This window comes from Pongo pygmaeus, chromosome 8 (assembly GCF_028885625.2).
Source record: "Pongo pygmaeus isolate AG05252 chromosome 8, NHGRI_mPonPyg2-v2.0_pri, whole genome shotgun sequence".
Taxonomy (NCBI): Eukaryota; Metazoa; Chordata; class Mammalia; order Primates; family Hominidae; genus Pongo; species Pongo pygmaeus.
In genome coordinates, this window is record NC_072381.2 from 34772698 (window position 1) to 34800545 (window position 27848).

The window sequence follows — 27848 nt, forward strand, 5'->3', positions numbered from 1 at the left end:
CAGAGTCCATTGAGTCATTCTTATGCCTTTGCGTCCTCATAGTTTAATTCCCACTTATGAGTGAGAACATATGATGTTTGGTTTTCCATTCCTGAGTTACTTCACTTAGAATAATAGTCTATGGTCCCATTCAGGTTGCTGCAAATACCATTAATTCATTCCTTTTTATGGCTGAGTAGTATTCCATCACATATACATATATATATAAATTCCATCATATATATATTCCATCTCATATATATATATATATATACACACACACACACACACACACTATCATACACTATATCAGGATAAACTTCATGGTTGGCTTGGAGCCCAGTGCAGGGAATGGTTAAAGGAGAAAGCTACAGGTGGGCTTAGAACCCATTACTCCTGGTACTTCCTGGATCAGAAGTGTGGGCACACTCAAAGATCAGCATCTCCAGCATGGGAAACTTTTAAGCGTGAAGGCTTCTTCCAGTGGGTTCATGACCAAAACAAAGAAGAGGTGAACAGTGTGGGTGTAGAGAAGTAACTGTTTGGATAGGTGAATGCCCCAGATTTCCAGGGATAGATGGGAGAGGAGGAGGAGGGACAGAGATTGTCTTTACAAGGGCATGAGCAAGAATACTTAAATATCAATATTTATATGACTTGTCTCCACAAGCTGGTGAGGCATGGGGCATTCATGTTGTTATATGCTCATGATGTTAGATCTCAGGAAACAGATGGAAGAGGGGAAGGAGGAGAAGCAGAGAGGAGAAATTTCTGAAGGTGATTGGGGGTTATCTCCCCAGTCTAGGTAAAGATGAATCTTGTCTGTATTGATAGACATAGATTTACCGTGGACTCTACTGGCCCCGTATATCCTGGGACTGGACACCTTAGTCAAGGGGCACTAGGGAATCTGCCAGTTCAAGAGTTGTAGCCAAATAAAGGATCCAGAATTTCAGGGCTCTCATCTCCTCTTAAACAAGGTCAACAGAGTCAGAACACCTATTCTGATCTTGGCCTTTTAAATCTGACCACAGAAGTACATACTTGCTCTACCTGCTATACCAAGGATGTACAGCACAAGCTGCTGTGCCTATGGCCCAAATAGATGCCACAGTGTAGAAATACCCTTGAACTTTGCTAATGCCTTAATGAGGGTAATGGTTTCCTTGGATAACTCACTTGTTCATGCAAACACCACCTGAACAAAGCCCATAGGCTCAGCGCAGAGGCTGAGTGGCAATAGCCGAGTAATCCAGGTGTCCACAACGGAGCCTCAGGAACACAACTATCATAGGCTCAGCATCTCCCTGGGTGTGGCTCTGTCACCAAAGGAGACAGCTGGAATGTGCAATGACTTAATTAGAATCCCTCACTCCTGCCAACAGGGGCAGGTGGGCGACACATTTGGAAACCGGCCTTGGGAAATGCCAATGAGAATAGCATCCATCTCCAGTCTGCTAGAAGATCTCAGGCAGGCAGGGAGGCTGAACCCTGAAGGAAGCTCATAATGTCAGAAGAAAAGAATCTTCATTAAGATCTCATGCTCGCAATCTCTGAATGAGCTGAATTTTATTTCAAGAACACATTTTCCCCCAGCCCTGAAATAAGTGTGAACCGAACTGTGAAAAACAGACCTTGACCATATTGTTGTCACTACCAATTCACAGCAACAATCTTCAGTTTTGAATTATCACCCTCTATTTCTTTTTTGCATTGAAGGATTTGGAGATTACAGGAAAAAAAATCTCTAGCCAAGATGACTCAAAAAATTTCCATTTTAAAAATCTTGATCATTCTCATCCCCGCCTGTGGATCTGCAGCGTGTCACACTCTCCCATCAACGGTGCTCACTGGTACATGCCTAATGAGAGGAGGCTCTCCCCTGGGCTTCTGGAGAGGTCTCTACAACATAACTGTGCCCTACATAATGAGAGAGAACTACCTGGGGAATTCCAGTCCTTAGCAAGCCTCAAGTACAAACCAAGCTTGTTCTTTTCCATCATGTTCTAAGTCAATCTGAATGCATTACAAACCACAGAGTCGCAAATTGTATTTGATTATTTATAACCATAAAATAAATGGAATAATGTAGGTCTCGTGAATTTTTTTCAATGACAGATAAGGCAAGGAACAGAAAATTCCCCAGTGGGGCTAAATGATTAATGCGTGATGAATTCATAACATCCTTGCATTTGACAATCTTTCTTGAAGGAGTTGAAACTAGTTTCCAGGGTACAATACGTACAGTTTTCCAAAACTTCAAAGTTTTTCTAGCCCTGAGCTCTCACATAAACCATAGGAGTTCAGAGAAACATATAAATTTTGAAGAAGACTATTTCTTTGCTCTGAACAACTCATCTTCTCATGGCAAAGGCCACAAAATAGCATCATCTCGCCTGCTTCTAATTTGGTATAAAGGCAAAAAAAATAATATGCCTAGGTATTTACTTCGAAAATCATGCTGTAAGAATATTTTGAGATGAAAGCTAGTCTTATGAGTTACTATCTGTCATTGGCTTCCCATGATTAAATGTAGGGTACCTATGCAACTGGACAGACCACATCAAAGACTGCATTAGGCCTGCAGGTACAGTGTCATGTGGTGCTCTGAAGTTAATATACTTTCATTTGACTAAAGTCCAGACTCCTGCCAAAATAGCAATATGGAGACGGCAATGCTGTTCTCTGTTCCCTTCCCTTGGATAGCTCTCTTTTTTGTGAAGCTTCTGATAACTGGACAACAAACTCTTTGTGGTGGTGGTGGTGGTATCATTGTTATGGCCAGCTTGTGTTAACTATATGCTTTGCACTGTGCCCAAACTTTCATACATTTTATCTCATTTACTCATCACATTGAGACTGTGAGATGGATTTTAATGAGAAGGAAGTAGGTGCATGTACCACCGAAAGGGAGGGACACAGCCAGGGGGTGAAGCGTGGAGTATGAAGCCCAGTCTAGAAAGAAAGGTTAGACTGCCTTTCTTTTTTCTTTTTCTTTTTCTTTTTTTTTTTTTTTTTGAGACGGAGTCTCGCTCTTGTCGCCTAGGCTAGAGTGCAATGGCACGATCTCGCTCACTGCAACCTCCACCTCCCAGGTTCAGGTGATTCTCCTGCCTCAGACTCCTGAGTAACTGGGATTACAGGCACCCACCACCATGGCTGGCTGATTTTGGCATTTTTAGTAGAGACGGGATTTCACCATGTTGTCCAGGCTGGTCTTGAACTCCTGACCTCAGGTGATCTGCCTGCCTCAGCCTCCCCAAAGTGCTGTGATTACCGGCGTAAGCCACTGCACCCAGCCTAGACTGCCTTTCTGTGCCAACTTCCTACTGTCCACTTCAGCGAGTGGGGAAGAAACCCAGATCAGATTTGCCAGTAAAGTCATTGAAGTCCATGGCCTCAAAGGCCCTCTCTTCAGCACAGAGACATGCAAAAGATATGTTGACCTGAGAAATGGTAGCTGCTATCATTTAGAGTGAAATCTAAGGAGAAAAAAATAGCTGGCTTGTTTCTTTCTGTTCCTAAACCTCAACATCCTGACAAAGCAGTCTAAAGGAGTTCAAGCCCTGCCCTACCCCGCTAAAGCATTCATAATCCTATCCTATTCCCCTAAGGGTTACAACAACCAAGATCTTACATTCTAGCAGAGGGGAAGAGGGAAACAGTACATACGAGAAGCTTCCACCCCCACAGTGCAAGAATCCTTTTCAAGAACACCTGCACTTCCATGGGCGGACATGGAAGCTGTAAGTAATTGCCTATAAAGCAAACATTAAGGCTGTGAGCCCTGCTAACACTTCCCTCTCACATGTGCAAATGGGTTACACATAGGATGCACAAAACTATTCCATCGAGAGAAATCTGTTCCATCAGCCATACACCCAGAGCCCTGCACGTCTTCTCCCCTGAGCAAGGTAAATGACAATAACTACCCTCACCTCCAGACGAGAATGTGTTAGAAACCTAGGACGTCTATTATACCTAGAATTAGGAACAGAATATCCAATGGGCCTACACAAGCAGCTGTGCATTCTGAACTCAGACAGCAAATTGGCATGAAGTTGCCGCTGAAACAAGCAAGTTTGCTACAGTGCTGTGTGTACAATACCCTTTCTAAGTAGCAGCAAAACTTTGTGGTTTCACAATCAGATTGGCACCATTTGTACCCCATCTGTATGCTCCTGTTTTATGGCATTCTCTGACGTTATCCAAAGTAAACTGTCCACATTTTAATGTATTTTCATATGCTTTACTTTCCAGAGTTGGGACAAGAAGTAACTTTTGCCTAATCCAAAATTCATTTGGCAGGTATCCAAACACCCAAGTACTTTCCTCTGGCAACATTCTGTGTGGTAGGAAGACAGAAAGGTACACAAAAAAGCAGCCAGGAGGCTGCAGGGATGCTAATGTCTCTGAAATTTAGACTTTTTTCTCCTTTATTGCTAACTTTCAGAAGTAATTAGGGCACTCATTTCTAAGCTAATGCCTTCTAATGGTCACTTAATTCTGGACAGACTGCAGAGTGGAATGCTTTTGAAACTAAAATTAATTGTTTAAAAGACATTATTGGGATTAGTCTGGTAAATGTAGAAAGAAAAAAAGACCTTTTACTGAGACATTAAAAATAATGAAGTTCCCTCCAGTCCCAAACCTAATACATTTTGTGGTTTTATTTTTTTCTTTTTCTTTTCTTTTTTTTTTTCTTCCTGGAAGTAATCGACCAGGGAATGAAGCAATACCAGAGACCTCTCCACCTGTTTATGGGCTTTCAGTGATGTTTCCTACTGTCATATCAGATCAGTCCTACTAAGAAAGAGAAGACACATAGCTAAGAGTGCCATACTGCAATTATTTTTCTCTTTTATTTCAAAAAACATCCATCTAATCACTGCTGTGCTCAGAGTTCTTGAGAAAGCTGTACAAGGTACAAAGGGCAGGAAGTGACAGTCCCCTGAGGCTAACAGTCTATTGAAGGACAAAGGCATATAAATAGCAAGGGACGCCAAGGCATATGCTATAATAGAAGCACGGCTAAGATTCTATAAGAGTCAATAAAGTGAGGGAATTTTGAATGGAAAAAAAATATGAAGGCTTAAAACCTTTAAGTGCATTTAGGCCCCCAGTAGTTCAGTAAAGAAAGGAAGAGGCTATGCCAGGCACAAGGACAGTGAGAGTGAAGCCACAAATGTAGAAAAGTCAGCATAGAGCACGGGATGTGGGAATGAGAGAGGGGCAACATCATGGAATACAAGGTTACACTGTGGCTGTGCCAAAGAAAGTTCCAAATGCTACATAAAGAGTTGGGACATTGCACATTGGTTTATAGACAATAGTGAACGGTTTTGAGTAGGAAACTACCATGAAGTGATGAGTTGAAGTTGGCGTGTTGAGTTTCTTTATTTGCCCTGGGAATGATAAAGCAGGTATAATTGAAGCATGATGAAGAAAAGGGAGAAAGAACCACTGGGAGAAAAAGACAGAAAGGCAGGGCTAGGATCACCAGTCACACACATTTCTGCTTTGCCATCTTGGTTGGAGCAAGCCTGTTCATTCTCCTTTATCTCTTTTCTTGTTTGCTCTTTATTGTTAAGTGTTGGCTTTCTCATCTCTTTAACATCATTACAATATTTAAACATCACTTCAAAATTGAGTCACCAGACCTGACTTCCATCGTGAGCTTTCATCCCAAACTTTTGCATGCCTGCTTGCCATGTGAAGAAGGATGTTCTATTGATCCTCAAACTCGACAGCCAAATTCAATTAATCTTCCACTAGACCCCTGATTTTCTTCCATCTTGTCGTCATTTAACATTTAACACCACCTCAATCCTCCAAATCACCCATAGTACAATTACAAAGTTATTTTAGACTGTGCTTTCACTCAACTCATCAACATACAATATGTTGTCTAATCCTACTACAAAACCTCTTTTAATATCTATACGTCTATCTGGTTCATTTCATCTCCTCTAGCATAGATCAATTTCAAGTCTACCTGCTTTTCTTACTCCCTAGACTCTCAGAATAGTTTCTTACTCAGTTTCCTTGTCTCCATTCTCTTCCCTAACTAATCTTTCTCTCACTACACAGCCTAAAACACAGATCAGATGGTGTAAGGCTCTTCCTCACAAGCCTCAGATGCCTTCCCATTGGCTACGCAACGAAGGCAAACACCTGAGTGAGTAGCATCCAAGTCTTGAATGATTGGCCAAAACCTCCAACCAATCTCTCCATGCTTTCTGGATCCCCCATCCCCCAAACACACTGTTCAACTCAATGTCTTGCCTCCACCTACATCTTTCTCTCCAAGTTTGCCTATTGAAATTCTATGTGTTTTTCAAGCCTTAGCTCAGATATTGCCTCTTCCACAAAACCTTTCTGTCTTCCCCAGTCCCAGATCAATCAATCACTACTTTCTCTTTGCATATACACAATTATCCAATAGTATTATTTCTGTCTGTTATTTACCATTTTCTACATGTTTTCTCTTCTCAATTATAAATTCCTTGAGTGCAGGAGACATGTCATGTTCATCAATATATTCCGTGATAACTGGAACAGCGTTTTGCAAGTAATAGGCTCTGAAAGAATAAATGCCAGTTTGGTTTATTATTAAATTTGTTCCCAGGCATTAAAACTTCTAGGATTGTAGGTTTCCTGATGGAGATTCAAATCCACCTATCAAAAGGGAAAGTGTTTGCTAAGTAATTTCAGCCTTAAATTTCCAATGGTTAATCAAATATATATGAAGTCCTAACTATTCATTTCATTAATAGTTTGTTTAGTTACTCACTAAAAATATTTACTAAACATTTACTTTGCTCCTAGTACTGTTCTAGATGCTATAGATCAGGTGATGAATAAGACTGGTGTGGTTCAACTTCCTCTAGTTTTCATTCTAATGAGGAAATCGATTTTTTTAAGTAATACATTAAAACAAGTTTATATAGAAATACAAGATGGAGGCTGGGCATGGTGGCTTACCCCTGTAATCTCAGCACTTTGGGAAGCTGAGGCAGGTGGATCACCTGAGGTCAGGAGTTCGAGACCAGCCTGGCCAGCCAACATGGTGAAAACTTGTCTCTACTAAAAATATAAAAATTTGTTGAGCGTGGTGGTGCGCGCCTATAATTCCAGCTGCTTGGGAAGCTGAGGCACGAGAATCACTTGAACTGGGGAGGCAGAGGTTGCAGTGACCTGAGATCGTGCCATCTCACTCCAGCCTGGGTGACAAGAGCCAAACTCCGTCTCAAAAAAAAAAAAAAAAGAAAGAAAAGAAATACAAGGTGGACAATAAAACAGAATAATAAGACAGAGAGTTACTTGGGTGGTCAGGGAAAGGCTCTATAAGGAGATGACATTTCAGCTGATAGGCTGTTCCATCATTCTATAAAGCCGGGTGCTTTTGGGTAATGGGGATATTGCATGATAGAACTAGTGACTCCCTAATGATGGGCAACATGGATCACATGGTTGCCTGCTATTTGTGATCAAGCATTCAATCTATACCAGATCCCAGGGACATCAGTCTTCTCCTCTTCCTCCTCCTCTTCTTCCTTCTCTTCCTCATCCTCCTTCTTCTTCTTTGTCTCTAAGTGAGTTCCTGGGTCACAAGCAGTGGTGTATGGTAGGCTATGATGATGCTTCCCTCTTCAAGATGGAAAGCCTGCCACCAGATTACTACTGTCTACTCACACAAGCCCCAGGGATATAATACGATATCAAAATTTCAAGACTGCTCACTGCTGCTGATTAGGCTCTTGAGATGGCAACATCCACATGAACTTTACTGACTAAAAGTCCAAGTTGTTGAAGCTATCCTCAGCCTCCATCTTTCCCACCACACTTCCTTTGGTCAAGAGCCCATGAAGGACCCTGAAATACTTGGATAATGAGGTTTAACTAATAACCGCAATGATGCTCTTCTCAACAACCTAATAACTGAGGCATATTTCTATTGTGGAATCCTTTTGATGAGCATTCATATCAGGAGAAAATATCTCACTCTGGACCCATTCCAATAAGTCCATCTACACGTTTCCCTTCAAATTTCATTGTCAACAGTCCTCTAATATTTTTCTTTCCACGTCTCCAACCACACCATGAACCACTGCACATGCCACACCATGCCACACCATGAACCACTGCACATGCCCTGAAATAGATTCTTATCTCAGGTTCTCTCTTCTTCCTGACAGTGTAGTTATGAGATCTTCTACCCAAAGTTATTTGTACTGGAAAGATGTTCTTTTTCCACTCCCCTCAGGACCACCTGTGATAAATGCAGCTGTAATAACACATCAGTCCATTTCCAGGGGGACCAGCACACTCATACTAAGCAGAGCTATCTGTAAACCAGGCTTTAAAATTGTTCCTCTGTAACCATCTTTTCATAGGGACCTCCAATGAGGTATTAAGGCAGATTAAACAGGGGGTTGCAGTGAGGCAGGAATAGCCATACTGGGAATGTGAGCTGTGTGCTTATGGAATTGCCTTGTGCTTTCACAACCTGCTTGGTCTCTGTCTCATAAACCCTATTTTCATATGATGAAGACACACTGGACATATCAGATTTTATGGCAATGGCAATCCAACAATCCTTATTCATGATGGGCAACATGAATCCCATGGTCTCCTACTGTTTGTGATCAGGCATTCAATCTATACCAGATCCCAGCATTCAAACAAAACAAAAGAAAACATAAACAAAAACAAAAAAAACAACTGTTTGTTAAAAGGAGCATGAGTCCTTTGGGCCCTTATTAAGTAAAATAAGGATAAATATTTATTAAAGAAGGTAAGATTTCCCTTCAAAATTCTTGTGATTTCCCATTTGATGGTAAAAGAATTTCATGTAGTATTCCCATTTTCCAAGACACTTAAAGCTCCAGAATTCTGCTCGGCCATGAGGACCAAGTAGTAAAATGGCTTGTCCCCCAGATTCCATTGGCCAACCTCCTGCTCTAGTCCCTACTCAAGGCTTTCAGTTCACCTTGTAAGTGGGTTAGAGTGGAACACACAAGTATTTCATGTACAGTAGACCCGCACTGATTCATGGTTTTGCTTTCTGTGGTTTCAGTTACCCACAGTCAACTATGGTCAGAAAATATTAAATGAAAAATTCCAGAAATAAATAATTCATGAGTTGTAAATTGTGTGCCATTCTAAGAAGCATGATGACATCTTGGGCTGTCCTCCTCCACCACACCCAGGACACGAATCCTTCCTTCTCCCAGCATCTCCATGCTGTCTACACTACCCACCCGTGAGTCACTTAAAAGCTGTCTCAGTTATCAGATCAACTGTCGTGGTATCACAGTGTTGTGTTCAAGTAATCCTTATTTTACTTAATAATAGCCCAAAGCACAAGAGTAGTAATGCTGGAAATTCAGATATGCCAAAGAGAAGCTATAAAGCGCTTCCCTTAAGTGAAAAAATGAAAGTTCTTGACTTGAGGACAAAAGAAAGAAAATCGCATGCTGAGGTTGCTAAGATCTATAGTAAGAACAAGTCTTCTCTCTGTGGAATTGTGAAGAAGGAAATAGAAATTTGTTCTAGTTTTGCTGTCACACCTCGAACCTGCAAAAGTTACAGTCACAGTGCATGAAAAGTGCTTAGTTAAGATGGAAAAGGTGTAAAATTTGTGGGTCGAAGACACGAACAGAAAGGCGTTCCACCTGATGGCAGTCTGGTTCAGTACTATCCAGGGCTTCAGGCATCCACTGAGTCTTGGAATATATTTTTTATGGGCAAGGGGAGACTGCTAAAATACCTCCAAAATCTGGAGAGACCACCTCTTAGTGGTATGGAACACAAACGTATGCTGTTTTGTCAGGTGCAGTCCCCATAATGTTGCTAAGGTAGTTGTGCCCTATATTTTCATGGAATTTATGGTACAGCCTCTGGCTTGTACATGTCTTGTTGATGCATCTAGATCTGCTACTTTCACTGCAGCAAAACACTACAAACTTACTGAACCAGCATGATGCTGTGTGGGATAGAGAGAAGATCAATGTCTCTGGCCCATATTGTGGCCCACAGTTAGAGGTAAAGTAATAACTTCTGACAGATCTGTAATCCTTTCCAGGTGAAAGCAAATGAGTTCTAGTGTTCTTTGTTTAATGAGACTAAGGAAAACTATTTTTTTACTTCATACTGTATACCAGGTGCCAGGGATGCACTAATTTGCTTTAGTAAGAAAATCACATCTGAAACAGCAACTAAAATGAAAGTCACTATTTGATTAATCAAACAGTAATATATTATGCTCCAAGACCCCTCAACAAGTCGCAGTGGAACATGAAACTAGAATGTTATAAAAATCACTATGCCCATGCATTTTCAAGTCTCTAATTATGCAAGATCCCTTTTGTAATACTATTTTGGTAAAGAGGTAAAGAGGGAGATATCCAGGGATATTCACTTGGTCTTGGTCTTCCCTTCACAGATCTGGGAGCTAGTGTGCATGGATTCTGTCTGTTGTCAATGTTACCTATTTTATCATGATATGTTTAGACTGGGGAAAACACAATGGGATAGGTCTAAGATTCCACTGGGTATAACAAGGCAGACTTGGGTCAAAACTCAATTTACCCTCTCACCTGACTTAATGCTTTTTATCATCCTTTGATAGCTTCTTATTTTCCTTCAGCATCTCTAATTGTCAGAGTATGGAGTCTATGAGGGTTTTGGTTGGTGTTCATCTCTCCCTCTTCTCTTTTCTTTTTTTTTTTTTTCGAGACAGAGTCTCATTCTGTTGCCCAGGCTGGAGTGCAATGGCACGATCTTGGCTTACTGCAACCTCCGCCTCCTGGGTTCAAGCAATTCTCGTGCCTCAGCCTCCTTAGTAGCTGGGACTATAGGCGCATGCCACCACACCTGGCTAATTTTTGTATTTTTAATAGATACAGAGTGTCACCATGTTGGCCAGGCTGGTCTCATATTCCTGACCTCAGGTGATGGGCCTGCCTCAGCCTCCCAAAGTGCTGGGATTACGGTCGTGAGCCACCATGCCTGACCCCCTCTTCTCTTTTCCATGTATACTTTCTCATTAGGTTATCTTACCCAATTCATGACTCTCAATAACATATATATATCTCACATATACACACATATATATGTATGTATGTGTATCTGCACTTACATGCCTGAACTTCTCCTTGAGCTCATATATTCTCCTGGCTACTAATCATCTCCATTTGGATGTTAATAAGCATCTTAAACTAATAAAAGAGAACAGTTCATTTTTGTTCTCCACTCAGCAAACCTGTTCTTTCCCAAGCAAGACTTCCACCATCTACCTAGTTTCTCAGACTAGAAATCTTGATTTTTATCCTTTATTCCACTCCTGTGTTGACACTTAATTCATCCATAAGTTCTATAACAAAAGTAGAACATAAGTTCTACCTACAAATTGTACCCCAAATTACCCCAAATTTGATTACATTCCACAATCACCACTCCCATGACACTTGTCTATACCACTATCATCTCTTCTTTGACTAACATAATAGGCTCATAAACAGTTTTCAGTTTCCACCAATTTTTGCAATACTCTACCCAGAATCAAAGGTAATTTTTCTAAACATAAATCAAATCATGTCACTCCTGTGCATAAAATTCTCAAATGGCTTTTTACTTCAACCAGAATGAAATCCAAACTCTTTATTGTAGCCCATAAGATTCTCCTGGCTCCTGACTGATTCTGATATCAATTATTTCTGTTTTCCACCATCTTCAATATACTGCAATCTACACTGGCCTCATTTTTCTCCCTGAAGACTATGACGCATTTGTTTCATCTCAAGATCCTGTTTTCTTTGTTTGGAACTCTCTTCCATGACTGTCTCTTCTTCATAATTCGGGCCATTGGATTCGGGACTCAACAACTGCCTTTAAGTCACTCTTCACTATCTTCCTTCTTTTGTCCTTTTTAGAGCATCTATTAGTCCTAAAAATAATTTGTTTGTTTATTTATTACCTCTCTCCCCTACTATAAGCTTCACAAGCACTCCATCTTGCTCACCAGTATATTTTCTGCATTTAGAACAATGCTTATCAGACAGTAGTTGGTCAATAAATATTCATCAGCTGCATTACTGACCCTCTACAATTCTTCCTTTTCCTTGGTGGACTGCAGTATTACTTGGAGCACCAGAAATTAGTGTTAGCTCAACCAAAGGTCTAATGACCAATAGAATAGTTGGGTATTTCCATTGCTTCATTGCGTGGTTACTCTAATTTAAAGTCTTGTGCTTCCTTGAGGAAAGCGAAAAGGATATTTTATTGTCCCTACTTGTGATTGTATTGCAGGGTCTTCAAGGATTCTGCCTTTTCCCTTCACTTAAAGGTTTCCAGAATGAGCACAGTTCTGGGAATAGGATGAGGAGCTTTTACATCTCTCAATGTGGTTCAACAGGCCTCTCTTCATGAATCCTAAAGTTCTGTTTTTTACTTAACAGAAATAGAATTTCTAATATAAAAGAGGACTTAAAGGAATCTCTCTCTCTTTCTCCTCTCCCACCTCAGTCTTAGGATCCATCCTCAATTAACAACTGTCGCACATCCCAGGCAGGACCTATAGCCTATCCTGCTCACCCTCCCCTCTTCACCTCTGACCTTTATCCACTGCTGGTTAGTCTCTTCCACTCTAGAATCCTTCTAGCCACACTGAAATGAGGGATCATATTTTCACTTCAGGGCTCACAAAAGAGGGACTGATATGTTTTTCAAAGATGATGGTACCATTTCAACAGCGTGTTTCTCAAGTCCTTAATGAATGAAGAGCTTCTAAACCCTCACAGAGGAGAAGAATAAGACAAATTACAAGAGTAAATTTACTCCAGCATTTCTAACTCTGAAGAATTTGAACTCCCCACTTTTTATTTTACCAATATATATCCCTCGCAACTTCGTTTAACATAGTCCCCTGTTGAATCTAATTGAAAAAGCAATTAAGTCACCACCAGTGCTTAAATTAGCTCACTACAGAAAGCACAGTCTTACCTCTCACTAAGCTCATACAGTGGTGAGCGCTTACCCAAGTAGAAAGGGAGATTCAGATTCTAGGCAGGTACAAAATGACAAATATAAACTATGCAGTTTTTGGATTTTATGTGAATTGCAATGAAAAGCTAATGGTATATTTTAAACAGGGGTGGGAAGAAAATATATACTATGTGGAATATGGATTATTGAGGGAAAAGGGTAAAAGCAGGAAGCTAGTTGTGGGGGAAATGGCAGCTGTCCAGGTGAGAAAGCATGGTGGCTTGTCTAGGTGAGAAATGATGGTGGCTTGGTCTAAGAAGATAGCCAATGAGGTGGTGGAAAGAGGTAAGACTAGAAATATATTTTGGTCATAGAGCTGCCTGGACTTGTTCTTTGAAGAAAGGCAGGTAATAAAGAGAGAAAGATCAAGAACGATGCCTTGATTTTTGGCATAGTGCCAGTAATCAAGGCGGCAAACACTTGTGCATTATGGGAAGTGAAAACAGCATTCCAACTCTGCCTGGAAGCTTCCAATCACCTCATGCCTCTCAACAGACACATGTACACAACTAACAAAACATGGTCAATTCCAAGTAGTGACTGAGGTCATCATAGATAGAAGAGAAGAGTTTTCTGTTAGAGTGGGGAAGGGCTTCACAGAAGAGCTGGAACCAGTAGCGGAAAGAGAAGGACTTCAACTAGGAAGGAAGGCAAGTAGGTATCCAGCCTCAGGGAGGAGGCGACCTATACAGGGCCAGTGTGCCCAGCTGTGCACTGCACAACTCCACAGGGTGCCATTCCCATGAGCTGTGTGTGAGTTCAGGCCTGGAAAATGCCAGGTGCAGTGTTGGGATGGTAAATAAACCAGAGTCGTCAAATCAAAAATAGACTTAAAGAAGTTAGGTGGAGTTAGAAAGATAAATAATTCCAGAATACAACCATTACAGCATTCATTTTTAGGCATATTTGAATGATCCTTACTCCACAGAATCCAACAAGCATGGGAAAGAGCAGGCATTCTAAGTTTCCCAACTGCCCTGTTAACTAATTATCAAATATTAGCTCATCCAAGCTCCAGTGGCAGAGGAGCCATAACATTTTTTATGAGAAGCTTTTCTTTCATCCGTTGAGGTGAGACAGATGAATCCTCTAGTTCTCGTTCCAAGAAAGCACTTTAACTGCTGAGACTAGACTTGGTTTCATCAATAAATGAGCTGTTAAAATTGATTTCTCCTCATTGACAGGCACTTCATTCACAAATATATTCTGCCACATGGAGACCATTTTAGCCCACAATCTGGGTTGTTCCAAACGGAGCTCTTTCATTGCAAGCATGCCTTTCAGAACGCTTATTGGTGTTGTCACTGTGTAAAATCCTATTTTTCCACATATTCACAGTACCTCCAACTTGAATGTCAGTCAGGATTTCAGGCCTTTTTCATCTTTAGAAACAATACTTTTGTATATAGAAAGCATTTTATTCCTGTCACACCCCCCAGTGAACTATTTGGGAAGGATAAATACTACTTAAGGAAAGATGGCTTGTGATTGCCTTCTCTGAGTCTCACAGTAAAATTATTCCACATGGTACATGGGCAAGGGAACATTTACTATATCACTGCCATTTTCATTAAAACAACAACAACAACAACAAAACCCGACCAGAATACCATTGGTCATATTTTTGGAAATCAGGAAATTGCACAAAAACATTGCTTTAGAAAAATATGTTGTGTGGCAAATTATATCTTCCTTGTTTGACAGACAAGCGATAACAATGAATTAACAAGCTAGCACGGGGCTGGGAGACCTCTAGAGTGGGAGATGCCTTGTGGACAATGCTTCTATGTCTCCATTTTTTCCTATTTATTTTGTTTCATTCAGAGATTAAAAGAGGGAACATGTAACAACGCATACAGTGGTGAGCACATTTAAAAAGATATCTGGAATCAATGCATTGTGAAATAAATATAATTGTGCAAGTGTTCTGAAACTCCCTGACAAGAATGACTTAAATTACTCAGCCAAGACCGTTAAAGCTTTTTCATGAGGGCAGGACCCCAGACTCGGCAAACTCCCTCCTGCCGTAGCAAACAGTTCGAGCTGATGGTTCCCCGTGACAGTCAGAGACGGTCACTCCCTTTGCTCTACTTCCACACGCAGAAAGCGTTCCCTATTTGTCTGTGGCGAGTTCCATGTGTTTCTTGTGGCATCTGCTAGAATTTCCACTTAAAATAAAAAGGATTGTTTTAATTTCCAACCATATCTTTTCCCATTTGGGGATGTAAGCCATTTTGAAATGCTTTGTCCTTGAAGATTGTGATTTGTTTTGGTTCCCTGTGCAATATCTTGTGTTTTTCTTTAATGCCTTTTTGAAGAAATATTTGAAAACAATCAGGGGAGGAGGAGCAGCTGCAGCTCAAACACTGCGGTAGACGTTAGACAATGCAAGCCTCTTTTATTCTTCACCTTTTGCTTTTTGTCAAACTTTGCAGTAAGGAAGGAAGGGCAGCTTTTGTTCCTTAGACAGTCAGAAGGAAAGAAAAAATTGATTATTCCTTGCAGATTATGGGTGGTCAGCAATTATGTAAAAATGGGACAAACATTCAGAAGGGCCAAACTATTCTATCAGCGCAGCTGCACAATGACAACCATATGCTCTGGCCTGAGGGGTTAACTATTACATTGAAACTTATTAGAGTAGTTTATCTTTCTGGGAAACAACTCCATTTAGACTGATCAAGACCAGCATTAGGTGAACACCGATGGGTTAAGATTTTGCTTTACATCCCTCCAACTGCTTTTAGAATAATATCCTGGTTAAAACAATTAACAATTCAATCAGACCTAAACTGACATAGTAACCTTAAGCAAGTGTCTTAATAGCATGAGTTCTAGGTGGCTGTAAGGAATCAGAGAAAGTTAGAAGGCAGGAAACTGTCCATGAAAGGTTTCCATCTTCCTCTCCATCACGGTAGAGACACAGAATCCTTGGTACATTAGACTAATGGTTCTCAATGGATGCGGGAGATTAACAGTTATCTAGACAGGTTTTTCAGATACCTACCAGGCTCCTGTACTTGCTGTCTTCAATGCCGTTATGTCTTTTTGTATGATGAAGCTAATATGTGTGTGTGTGTCCAGACCAGTTTTATTTTTTTCTCCAGAATTACAAAGTACATGGGTGGGCCCAAACAAAAAGCAGCTTCTGTTCTCATCGATTGATTAACTGACTCATCCATTCATTCCATGATATACCTTCAGATATTGTTTTAAGTATTGGGATATAGTGGTAAGCAAGATATATAAAGGCATTAAATAAATGATATGTATGTAGGTTTATCTTGAACCTAATCTAGGACATCAAGAAAGATGGCAACAATCTCTAAAATAATCAGTGTCATATGGAAATGGTAAAATGATGATCATGTTTATCATTAATAATAACACCTTATGCTTGTGTACAATTTAATGTTTATAAGATTTCAATTGTTTTGAACTATGATCATGGTGGAGGCCACCTGCCTACATTATATGCGCAAGCATATAATGACTCCCATGGCTAATTCTTATATGTGTATATGTGTGATATTCCTGTGGAAATTACCAATCTCATGAAGGCAGGTACTATGTCTTTCATTTTTTCATCTTTCCTAGTGATGTGCTCCATTCAAAGCAAGTACTAAAATACTGCCCCTGGATATCGTCTGGATATTTGTTCCCTCCAAATCGTATGTTGAAATTTGACCCCTAGTGTTGGAAGTGGGGCCTGGTGGGAGGTGTTTGTGTCATGGGGGTGGGTCACTCATGAATGGCTTGTTGCCATCTCCGCTTTATGAGTTCCCATGAGAACTGATTGTTAAAAAGGGCCTGGCACCTTCCTCCTTTTTCTTTTTCTCCTCTCTTGCTATGTGACACCTGCTCCCCCTTCACCTTCCACCATGATTAGAAGATCCCTGAGGCCCTCACTAGTAGCAGATGCTGGCACCATGCTTTTTGAACCACCTGCAGAACTGTGAGCCTAATAAACCTCTTTTCTTTATAAGTTACCCAGTCTGAGATACTCTTTTATAGCAAGCTTAGCTAACCCACAGCCCACAGGCCACAGGCAACCCAGAATGGCTTTGAATATGGCCCAACACAAATTTGTAAATTTTCTTAAAACATTATGAGATTTTTTTGTGATTTTTTTTTTAGCTCATCTTCTATCATTAATTTTAGTGTATTTTATGTATGGCCCAAGACAATTCTTCTTCCAATGTAGCCCAGGGAAGCCAAAAGATTGAACACCCCTGTTTTATAGCAACACAAAACAGACTAAGACATCCACTGTTTATATAGGCCTTAATAGTTTTCAAATACTTTTTACAGATTATCTATTTTTATTTTTATATCTTGTTTGTGGATTTTTAATTTTTTTCTTCTTTTTTATTTTTTTCTTTTCACTTTTTTGTTATGAATTTTAAAGATGAGAAATGAGAAGTCCAAAGAAGATACATTATTTATTTACTTAGGATCACATAATTAGGTAGGAAAAAGCCCTCTTTTTTACTTTTATTTATTTATTTTTGGTCTAATGTTTATTTTCATTGTTGTACATGTATGTCAGATTTTTCAGGCATATGATATGTCAGATATATATCAAATATCTATTTATATACTGTGAGGAATAAACTCATTTTGGGGAATTAGGCATGAAAACAGAGAAAATGAGTTGGCTTGATGCACATATCAAGCTGCTTCTCATTGGGCAACCAAGATGGTTGACAATTATGGGAGAAGAGGCAGAGATCTGACTGCACAAGAGCTGTAAACACAATGCACTCAGAGCATCCTTAGAATAAGTCATAGGCACATGGAATTTAAATGGTGAGCAAGTTCTACCATCAAAGAATGCGTTTCAGGGTGTGGCAGCTAACAGTGCTGTGGAAAATGATAACAGAGCCCAAGTGAAGAAGCTACCCCAGCCTGCAATCCAGCCATGCTCCTTATGCCTTCTCTGGCTTTTCCAAAAATGAAATGTCAATACCACTCTAGGGTTTTCATCTTAATTCATGCTAGAAGCCCTCAAGGCTTGTCATAGAATATGTCAGTATATTTCCAGAGCATGCAGTCTGGGTCTGATTATCAAGCAAGAGGTGTAAAAACAGTTTAAGCTTCTACCAACCCAAGAATTCGCAATGGAAGACAGAACAACTGATTGTGTTTCTACCATTTCTGAACAACCCAGAGTTCCAACTAGACTCAGCCTTATTTGTTGGCAAATGCACACATAGGAAATTACTCTGGGATTCATGTCTTGCTTTTCCACAATCTGACAGCTAGCATCAAACAGCAGCAATGTCAGCCATGGGACGTAACTTTTATGCCAATTTCAGCTATGCCCTATAAAGTTTTCTTTTTCTCTCAAATCCATAAGGTCACAAAGACCTTCTCAACTTCAATCGCATAGCTTAGATGTACAAATTAAAATTCCATTTCCTACATCCCTTCCATTCATAAGAAGCAATTAAAGTAGAGTATCTAATATACTCTATGATCCTGGCAAGGGCATTACTCTTCATATGCCTCAATGGGCTATGCCAAAATATCTCTTTCATTTATTAAAGCCATTTGTGATTGCCACTGACTTTGAGCTGAATGGCATCCCAAGGCCAAATTTGTTTATTCATCCACTTGTTTTTAAAAATAAAAACCACTAGAGGAGCCATTGATTGATTAACCTGTAGCAGTTCCTTACGTTAAGCATCTTTGTCTGTGTGTTGAAATAAACTATATAGTAAGCCTCTGTAGAATACACAAAGCTGTGCCAGCAGTCACAGGGACATGATTCTATGGTTTCAGCCTTCTGTTCAGATACCCAGAGTTTGACTGCCTATGGCCATGCAGCCTCAGAAATCATTGGATACCATCAAGCTGGGCTGCCTTGGAAGGAATAGGAACCCACCTGCCCATCCTCCCTGAGCTGCTTGTCTTTGCAGGCTAGGACACAGAGGAGGCATCTACAATGAGATGGAGGCCCAGGGAAGAAGATTTATGGTTTTACTGTGCTGGAGGCAAGAAAATGTATACTGATTTTTCTATTTTGCAGGTCTTTTCTCTCTCTCTCTCTCTCTCTCTCTCTCTCTCTCACACACACACACACACACACACACACACATTTGGCAGGCCCTTTCATATATATATATTTTACATATATATATGTAAAAAAATGATATATATTTTTTTAGACAGGATCTCTCTTCATTTCCTGGGCTGGAGTGCCATGGCACGATCTCGGCTCACTGCAACCTCCACCTCCCAAGTTCAAGTGATTTTTGTGCCTCAGCCTCCAACGTAGCTGGGACTACAGGAGCGTGCCACCACTCAAGACTAATTTTTGTATTTTTAGTAGAGACGGGGTTTCACCATGTTGGCCAGGCTGGTCTCGAAATCCTGACCCCAGGTGATCCATCCGCCTTGGCCTCCGAAAGTGCTGGGGTTACAGATGTGAGCCACCGTGCCTGGCCCCTTTCACATATGTTATTGTACTTATTTCCCATAACAACTGTGTAAAATATGTATTATTATTATTCCACTTTGCTGATAAAGAAACCAAGTCTCAGAAAGTAACTTGGCCAAAGTCATGAAGGTAGTAAGCTGTAAAGTTGAAAAGACTGAAACCCAAGTCTAGCTTACTCCAGTCTCTTTCTACTCTAACAAGTTTCATGTAAATGCAATAGAATTCCTGAGTTGTAGAAAGCATTTATATACATAGTACAAGAGCAACATCATGTCTCTAAGATAGCACCTGAAAGCACAATGCAAAATGTCAATAAAGTGGAGACGTGTGTGGTCTTCCAATGTTGTCTTGGATTGTTAGAGGGAAAAAAATCATGTCATTGTATATTTCCTTAAGCTCCAAATGTCAGGAGATAATTAAAAACACTGTATTTAAGAGATGTGGTCACTCAGAGTCCTGTACTTTACAGTGAGTCTCCAAAAGCTTGCCTAAAGTGGAGCCCACTTCATAACTCAAGCAGAAACTGCCCAGCTTCTGAGAACCTTCAAAATGGGTCTAATGATAACTTTTTGAAAGTATTTTTTTTATTAAAATACCCTTAAAATATTATTCATATAGGTTGGGTGCAGGGGCTCACACTTGTAATCCTAGCACTTTGGGAAGCCAAGGCAGAAGCATTGCTTAAGGCCAGGAGATCAAGACCTGCCTGGGCAACATGTGAGACCCTGTCTCTACAAAAAAAAAAAAAAAAAATTGTTTAAAATTAACTGGGCATGGTGACATGTGCCTGTGGTCATAGCTACTTGGAAGGCAGGGACAGGAGGATTGTTTGAGCTCGGGAGTTGAGGTTGCAGTGAGTGAGCTATGATTTTGCCACTGTCTTCCAGCCTGGGTGATAGACTGAGAACTTGTCTCTAAAAATAAAAATTAAAAAACTATTCATGATATAGGAAATCTACTAGATTTTATGTCTTAAGAAAAGTGATCATATCTAATTCACTTTAAATTTTCAATGTATCTTGGTGCATAGTGGGTGTTTATTAAGTTGAGAGAAGGAATATTAGCCAAAAGAAACTTACCTTTGGAGAATTGATGTGGTATCAGCTGGCTTGACTGGTTCAGCCTCTACTGGAGGTCCACCAGCTAGGTAAATTGAGCACAAAATCACATAGCCCCACTCCACCATGGAAGAGGTTAACATTGTCCTGGAGAGAGACATGGTTTTTTAAATGCACACTACATACCAAATACTCAGATATCAAAAAAGTGTAACTGAGCTTATTATACCTGAGGTATCTTCTTGGCTCACAATGATTCCTCCTTCTCAGGGAAATGATCAGGAAATGCCCAGATCTTTTCTTTGGAGAAAGCAGGTGTGTCCCTATGATACACCTTGTCCCCTTGGCTGGAAATAATTCATGCAAGATTGAGCAGTTGGGCAACCAAAGCTAAACTGGGTCGATCAGATTCTTCTCTGCAGGAAATCAGAATTTTCAATCAAGTTTCTCATGGGGAGGGGCTCTTGCAGCTGAGTAATATTAGTAGCTACGCTCTAGAAAGATTTATATTGTCTTGTTGCTGAAGTCACTGGAGCTGCCCTTTTTCTTCCCTCTGAAATTTTGTTTGTTCAATTCTTTTTGGATCTTATGATATATCCCACTGTCCTTCCAATAAATTCCAGTTTTTGCTTGAGTTACTCAGAGTGGGTTTCCATTACTTCTAACCAAACAAAACTTAAATGATTCAGAACTGCAGATGGATGGCTCTAGGAATTGATGTAGCGAGAACTAAGCAAGTTGAATTGAGAAAGAAGACAAATGCACGAAGCTGAGCGTAGGAAAGAAGAAACATTTTTAAAGTACGACAGAGTAGGAAAAGCATCCCAAAGTGGTGGAGTGACCCAAGTAAAATGTAGAAAATTGGGACTCAGTGGGTCCATCAAGAATGGGGAGCAAATCTCCCTGGCTGGAGAAACACAGGATCCATGCCAACACTCAGGAGAAGTTTTAATGATGGAGGAGGCTGGCCAGATGTTCAGGTTAAATTTAAGGGTGTCATTTCAGAGTTTTGGGGTTTCTTTTTTGGCCTGGTGCTTTATGAAGTAACACTCCATTTCTATAGGTGGAGACCATAGTAACTTTGTGCTGCAGTTTCACATCTCAGAACATGGCTGATTTTGCTGTATGAAAGGGTATTTAATGTAGAAAGTCTTGAGTAGAACTTTAAGTTCAACAGACATTTAGGGATGAGCGGCCCCGGTGGTTGTCACTGGGCACCTGAACCCCACCCGCAACACAGTATGGCCTGGTGCTCTGACAAGGTCTTCCACGGCATAGCTCCGAATCTCCAGATCCTCTCTGGTGGGTGGGATGAGCCAAGGACTGGGTGGGGCTGTCATGGTCAAACTCAACACCTTCCTCAACAGCAGAAGAAGACTTAAGCCACACACAAGCAAAATTCTGAGAAACTACTTGATTTTTAGTTTTCTTCTGAAAGATGCAGACCAAGCATTTTGTTTGCCCTGGGTGACAGATATGTCCAGCCCATCTCGGTGTCAGGATGAGGGTGTGACATCATGGTTATAGGAACCATGATTTCCAAGCCCATCAGGGATCTCATTTCTTCAGATCATCATCTGTCCACTGCTGCAGCTTCTGGGTTCAGCCTTAGTGCCATCAGCTGGGAAGGGAGTAACAGGATTTTGTTAATTGTACTGTTAAATTTAGTGGAAGCAAAGCAAGATATATTTCACATAAGAAAGTCTTAGTTCCAAGACCCAATTTTCACAAACCAAGTTAGTAAATATCACAAGCCCCACAAATTAGAATCCAGCGTAGTTCTTTTGCCATTTCCGATCACATCTTCTATTCAGTAAAGTCTTCCAAGGCATCCTTTGAATCCTCCCAGTAAACTTTCTTAACCTAAGGGGCTAGAGGTGAGAAGGTAATTTCAATTGTGGTGGCTGCATTTGACTAGTTGGATTGTATGAAATTAAAAGTTGGGATTTTATGAAATTAAAAGTTGAGACTGATATAAAATATTGCTCACCACATTAAAAGCACTTAAATAAAAGGATAATGCATATTTTTAAGGTGATAAATGACCATTATTTTCCCAGTGGGTTTCTAGGAATGCAACTTTCACCAAAGACTAAAATTTTGTTTTATAAATTTAAGGGCTAAATAAAACATATACCCCAAACTCCAGTCCAGACTCCATCTGGCCTGAAAGGACTTAACTAATAGCTTTTTAATTGCATAACTTTATATTTTTTCTTTTTGTTAGAGGCAGAAGTGGAGCACAGAAGCAGCCCCGGAAAGTCTACTCTCCTAATATTTGCAAAATTTCTGACAGTCTCCCAAGAGGGCATCAGATAAGTTCTATGAAATGCCCAGTGTACTGTGGGATACCTATCCTCACCCAAACCTTATTTTTTTTAAAGGTTTATCTATTCCTAGTCTCCAGTTTCATGCTGGGTTTTTGCAGTGACTGCAGAAATATAGCAATAATCTTTGCCTAAACCTCTGAAGAAAATATTAAGCATCTAAAGCAGAATCATGAATAATAACAGCTCTTACACAACCAGTAGATCTTAATAACACATACTCCTCGTCACCGGCTTTCCAAAACCATTCCCATTTGGAGTTTGTCTTTTGATATTACTGCTTTGAGAACCAAAATTTCTCTGAGCTCCCCTTGTAAGATTAATTAAAATGGACATATCATCGAAGCACAGATAAGGCTAGAATTTCTTTAATATAAATGTTTGTCATGGCAACATTTTCTATGATGTAACTGTGACACCTTGCTTTATTTCTTTAAATATTAAACAAACAAATAAGGGAAGCAAGCAGACTCTTAAAGAAGAAAAGAAATGGTACCAGCTCCATTTTTTATGGCTAAGATATTAAGTGACCATTCTGTGGTGGTATAAAAATGGCACTAAATAGAAAAGACAATGGCCAGGCACAGTAGCTCATGACTGTAATCCCAACACTGTGGGAGGCCAAGGTGGATGGATCGCTTGAGCCCAGGAGTTCAAGACCAGCCTGGGCAAATGGTGAAACCCCATCTCTACTAAAAATACAAAAAATTGGCCAGGCATGGTAGTGCACACCTGTAGTTCCAGCTACTCCAGAGGCTAAGGTGAGAGGATGGCTTGAGCCCAGGAGGCTGCAGTGACCTGAGTTCACACCACTGTACTCCAACCTGGGTGGCAGAGTGAGACCCTGTCTTAAAAAAAAAAAAAAAAGACATGACAAGACTGGCATCAGTAAACCAGGTTCACCAGTAATAGTCAACACAGAAAAAAGTACTTTCTGAAGACCATGATTGCCAAATCATTGTGGGCAAGACAAAGTTAACACTTCAAATACCTTACCTGGGGAGCAGGAACTGACATGGGCAACATTAATTATGAAATACATGACATATAATAAGTTATTTCTGAAGATGAAGTTGTTTCTTTAGATTAGAATAGTTGGAAAAGGCTTAGAGAAGGAAAGAACGAGATTTTCAAATTTAAATATTATATGGAAAGTCAAAGAGAAATAGAGAGCTCAGTCAAGAAAAATGCAAGACCCATTTATCAGAGAGTGAATAAACCATACAGACTCAACTGTGTACTTAACAATTTTGTGTGTATATATATTTTTTTTTATTTTATTTTTACAGTGGAGCAACCATAGCTCACTGTAGCGTTGACCTTCCAGCCTCAAGCAACCCTCTCACCACAGCCTCCTGAATAGCTGAAACTACAGGTACATGCCACCTCACCCAGCTAATTTTTAAAATTCTTTTATAGAGACAAGGTCTCACTATGTTGCCCAAGCTGGCCTTGAACTCCTGGGCTCAAACGACCCTCCCGCCTTGGGCTCCTGAAGTGTTGGGATTACAGTCATGAGCCATCACACTCAGCCTTCAAGAATTATATAAATGCCAGCTTCCTTCCAGTAATGAGCTAAGTGTGCAAAAATGAGGGCAGTCCTAGGCCTCAGGTAGCTTTCAATCCAATGGCGGGAAACACACACACACAGAAAAAAACAATACAACAGAAAACAGAGGCATGGCTAGGGCATTAGAGAAGCACAGAGGAGGAGAAGAGTAAGTAGGGTTATTTTAGGCAGAGAGGGCCACATTAAAAAGGTATAGAGGTGTTAGAGAGCATGGTCCAGTCATGAACTCAAAGTAATGACATCTTCCTGGTACACAGGGCAGATCGAGAGAAATGAGACAGCACCAATCACAAAGGCCTTGTACATCATGCTCAGGATATCAGACTTCACCCAATAGGCTATGATGAAACACCAACAGATTTTGGAAAAGAAAGGGCTTGATCATACTTCATGTTATACAGATGGCACTGGCAGCAGAATGAAAGCCTCAGGGTGGCTGGTCATTTTAAAGGCAAGGAAACTAGCTAGGAGACCTGAAGAGCAGTCAGGTCTCTACAATGGTGTTGACACTGGGGTTGGAGAAGAAAGGACAGACTCAAGAGATATTTAATTGGAATAAAAAATGGCCAGACTTTGATGACTTACCTGAGAATATCTGTTGGAGGTTAGGGAAAGGTAGCATTCTAATATGACTATGACGCCTGTGGCTTGCATGATATCACTAAACAAAATGTGGGAGTAAAGCACGGTGAACAACCAGTTTGAGGAGAAAGATCATGAGTACAGGCTTGGAAACGCTAAGATGGCAGTGCCTGAGACGCCCCATTGGAGAAGTCTGGTAGAGTTGGAGCATGTAACTGGAACTCAGGGGGGCTTTCTCAGATGGAGATGGAGATTACAGAAATAGGCTCTGGGGTATTACATAGAGTTGTGATCATGGTTGACATCATCCAGGAAATTGAAAGAGAGGATTGCTGAGGACAGGTCTTATCAACATTCATCCTGGAACAGAGGATGCATTACATGAGAAATAAACTAAAAAGAAGCATTAGAGAAGTAGGGAGAAAACCAAGAGAGAACAATATCATGAAATCCAAGAGAAGAAAGCTTCTGAAATGACAGGGTGGTCAACAGCCTAAAACCCTTTGGAGAAGCCAGGGTCTAAACATGTGAGATCTTAGAAAGCACCTGGTCTCACTCGTGCAATGCATTTATTAGGAAATGAAGACCAAGAGACGTGAAGGCGCCTGCCCACAATCACACTGTCAGTGAGGAGGGAGCTGACTAGCAGGCAGACGCCCTGACGCCCTGCTGCGCAGCTTCGGCTTTATTCAGCTGCACTTTTGGTTTGATTGAACCCAGATTTCGCAGAGGGAAATAGTGGGAAATCAGCCTTAGAAAGGTAGGTCAGGGCCACGCAGCAAAATTGCTAAACTAGGGGGCTTAAATGTTATTCGGAGGAACGGGGTACTCACTAAAGAGCTTGGAGCAGGAAAGTTATTCTAATCACAAAGATATTTGGGGAAATTTTAGGTGGGAGTTTTCAGGGGTATTGTTAATATTTTGCTCAGATAAGTCACAAATTAAGCAATTATGTGAACCCCTCCCCCTAAATAATTGTGAGTTGTAGTGAATAAAACTCCTTAATTATATTATAAATTAATAATCAATAAATAAGAAAAAAACTCAATTAAAAATGAAGTCACCTATTGCTTAGGTGCATAAGACTATCTTAAAATGATCTAGAAATAAAATGAAAAGTCCTGTGAGATTTGGAACCACCCTAGGTATCATGTCCAGCTCTGGGGAGGGGGAGGGGGTGGGCCTGAGTACACTGCAGCCTCAGGTATCCACGCTTTCATAACTCTATTAGGACCAATGATTAAGGCCATATGAGGATGTATTATTTTATGTGATTTCTCCTTCTTCCTCTTTTTCCCGTATACATATACATTTGTTAAAAAGGTGAATAAAAAATGATCCCTGTACCTTTGGAAGAATGCCTTGGGAGAGATGCCCATGCCAGGGACCAGCTTTCCCTAACTGAGTTGCCAATCCTATTGCCAAAGGCCTTCCAACCAGAGTGACTCTATCTTGAGCAGGGGCTAGGCAAAATGAGGCTGAGACCTACTGAGGTGCATTCCGAGGAGGTTAGGCATTCTAAGTCTCAGGAAGAGACAGAAGGTCGGCACAAGATACAGGTCACAAAGACCTTGCTGTAAAACAGGTTGCAATAAAGAAGTCAGTCAAAATCCACCAAAAACAAGATGGTGATGAAAGTGACCTCTGGTAGTCCTTGTTGCTCATTATATGCTAATTATAATGTATTAGCTGCTAAAAGACACCAGCACCATGACAATTTACAAATGCCATGGCAACATCAGGAAGTTACCCTGTATGGTCTAAAAACTGGAGGACCCCTCAGTATCAAGGAAATCCCCACCCCTTTCTCAGAAAACTCATGAATGATCCACCCCTTGTTTAGCATATAATCAAGAAATAACCATAAAAATAAGCAGCCAGCAGCCCTCAGGGCTGCTCTGCCTATGGAATAGCCATTCTTTTGTTTCTTTACTTCTCTAATAAACTTGTTTTCACTTTATTCTATAGACTCACCCTGAATTTTTTCTTGCACGAGATCCAAGAACCCTCTCTTGGGGACTGGATCAGGATCCCTTTCTGGTACCACGATGACCTGGCTGCACATGGTCCCCCTGAAGCCACAGGTCGAGCTATGTCAGCCCCCAAAGACACAGGGGCCCCAGCAACTTCATCCTCTCTCTCTCTTTCCCCTCCGAGCTTCACAACTTTGAGGTTCTCAAACGCCTAGATAATAGTTTGCCTCATAGGTGACAGTACACTAGTAGGTAGAAATTGACCTGACCCCACTGAAACCCCAAAGTCCCATGAGCCCTGAAGTCTGATTCAGTGGTTCATTGCAAAGACTAACATCAAGCGAGGGAACACAGAAAAATGTCACAAACAGTGCTTGAAATTGATTTGAGGGTCAGAGCAACCTGAACTTCTGACCCTGACTTTTAACCTCCTCACATCTTGCTCTCCATCTCTGCTGTTACGATGATAGTGCACACTCTGTGCAGAAAAGACGGCTCCACTTTACACGTACCCAGGCAGAATACTACAGTGGGCCTGTTGCCGGGCAACCACAGCTAGAACACTTTGTTTCGGGAGCATTTTGAGAATGATTACACTTGCAGGGTTGGGTTGGGTTGGTTGCGTTTATTATTATTATTATTATTATTCTTTCTTTCTTTCCTGTGGTACCTATTCCTGGATGTTGTAAATATTCATCTGAGTTTTGCATAGATGAGGGGAAGACGTTATTTAAATGAGTTTGGGAGGGTAATTTGCTCGGGTGCATCACTACCCTCTTTTATGTTTCGCAGGCAGCCTGCTGCAGAAGGAGAGAAAGCGCTTTTGTGACCATTATTGACTTAGATGACAATGCTATGCTGGCTTGTTTC

At 40.7% G+C, this 27848-nt stretch overlaps 1 long non-coding RNA gene across 1 annotated transcript; it reads right to left on the reverse strand.

The window, feature by feature from the left end:
• Positions 1 to 14626: 14626 nt before the first annotated feature.
• LOC129006895 (uncharacterized) lies at positions 14627 to 27482 on the reverse strand. The gene is made up of 3 exons (XR_008492111.1): positions 26980 to 27482; positions 20548 to 22147; positions 14627 to 15487 (listed from the first exon to the last, which is right to left on the reverse strand). It is a non-coding gene; the product is annotated as an uncharacterized LOC129006895 (long non-coding RNA).
• Between the last annotated feature and the right edge of the window lie 366 nt (positions 27483 to 27848).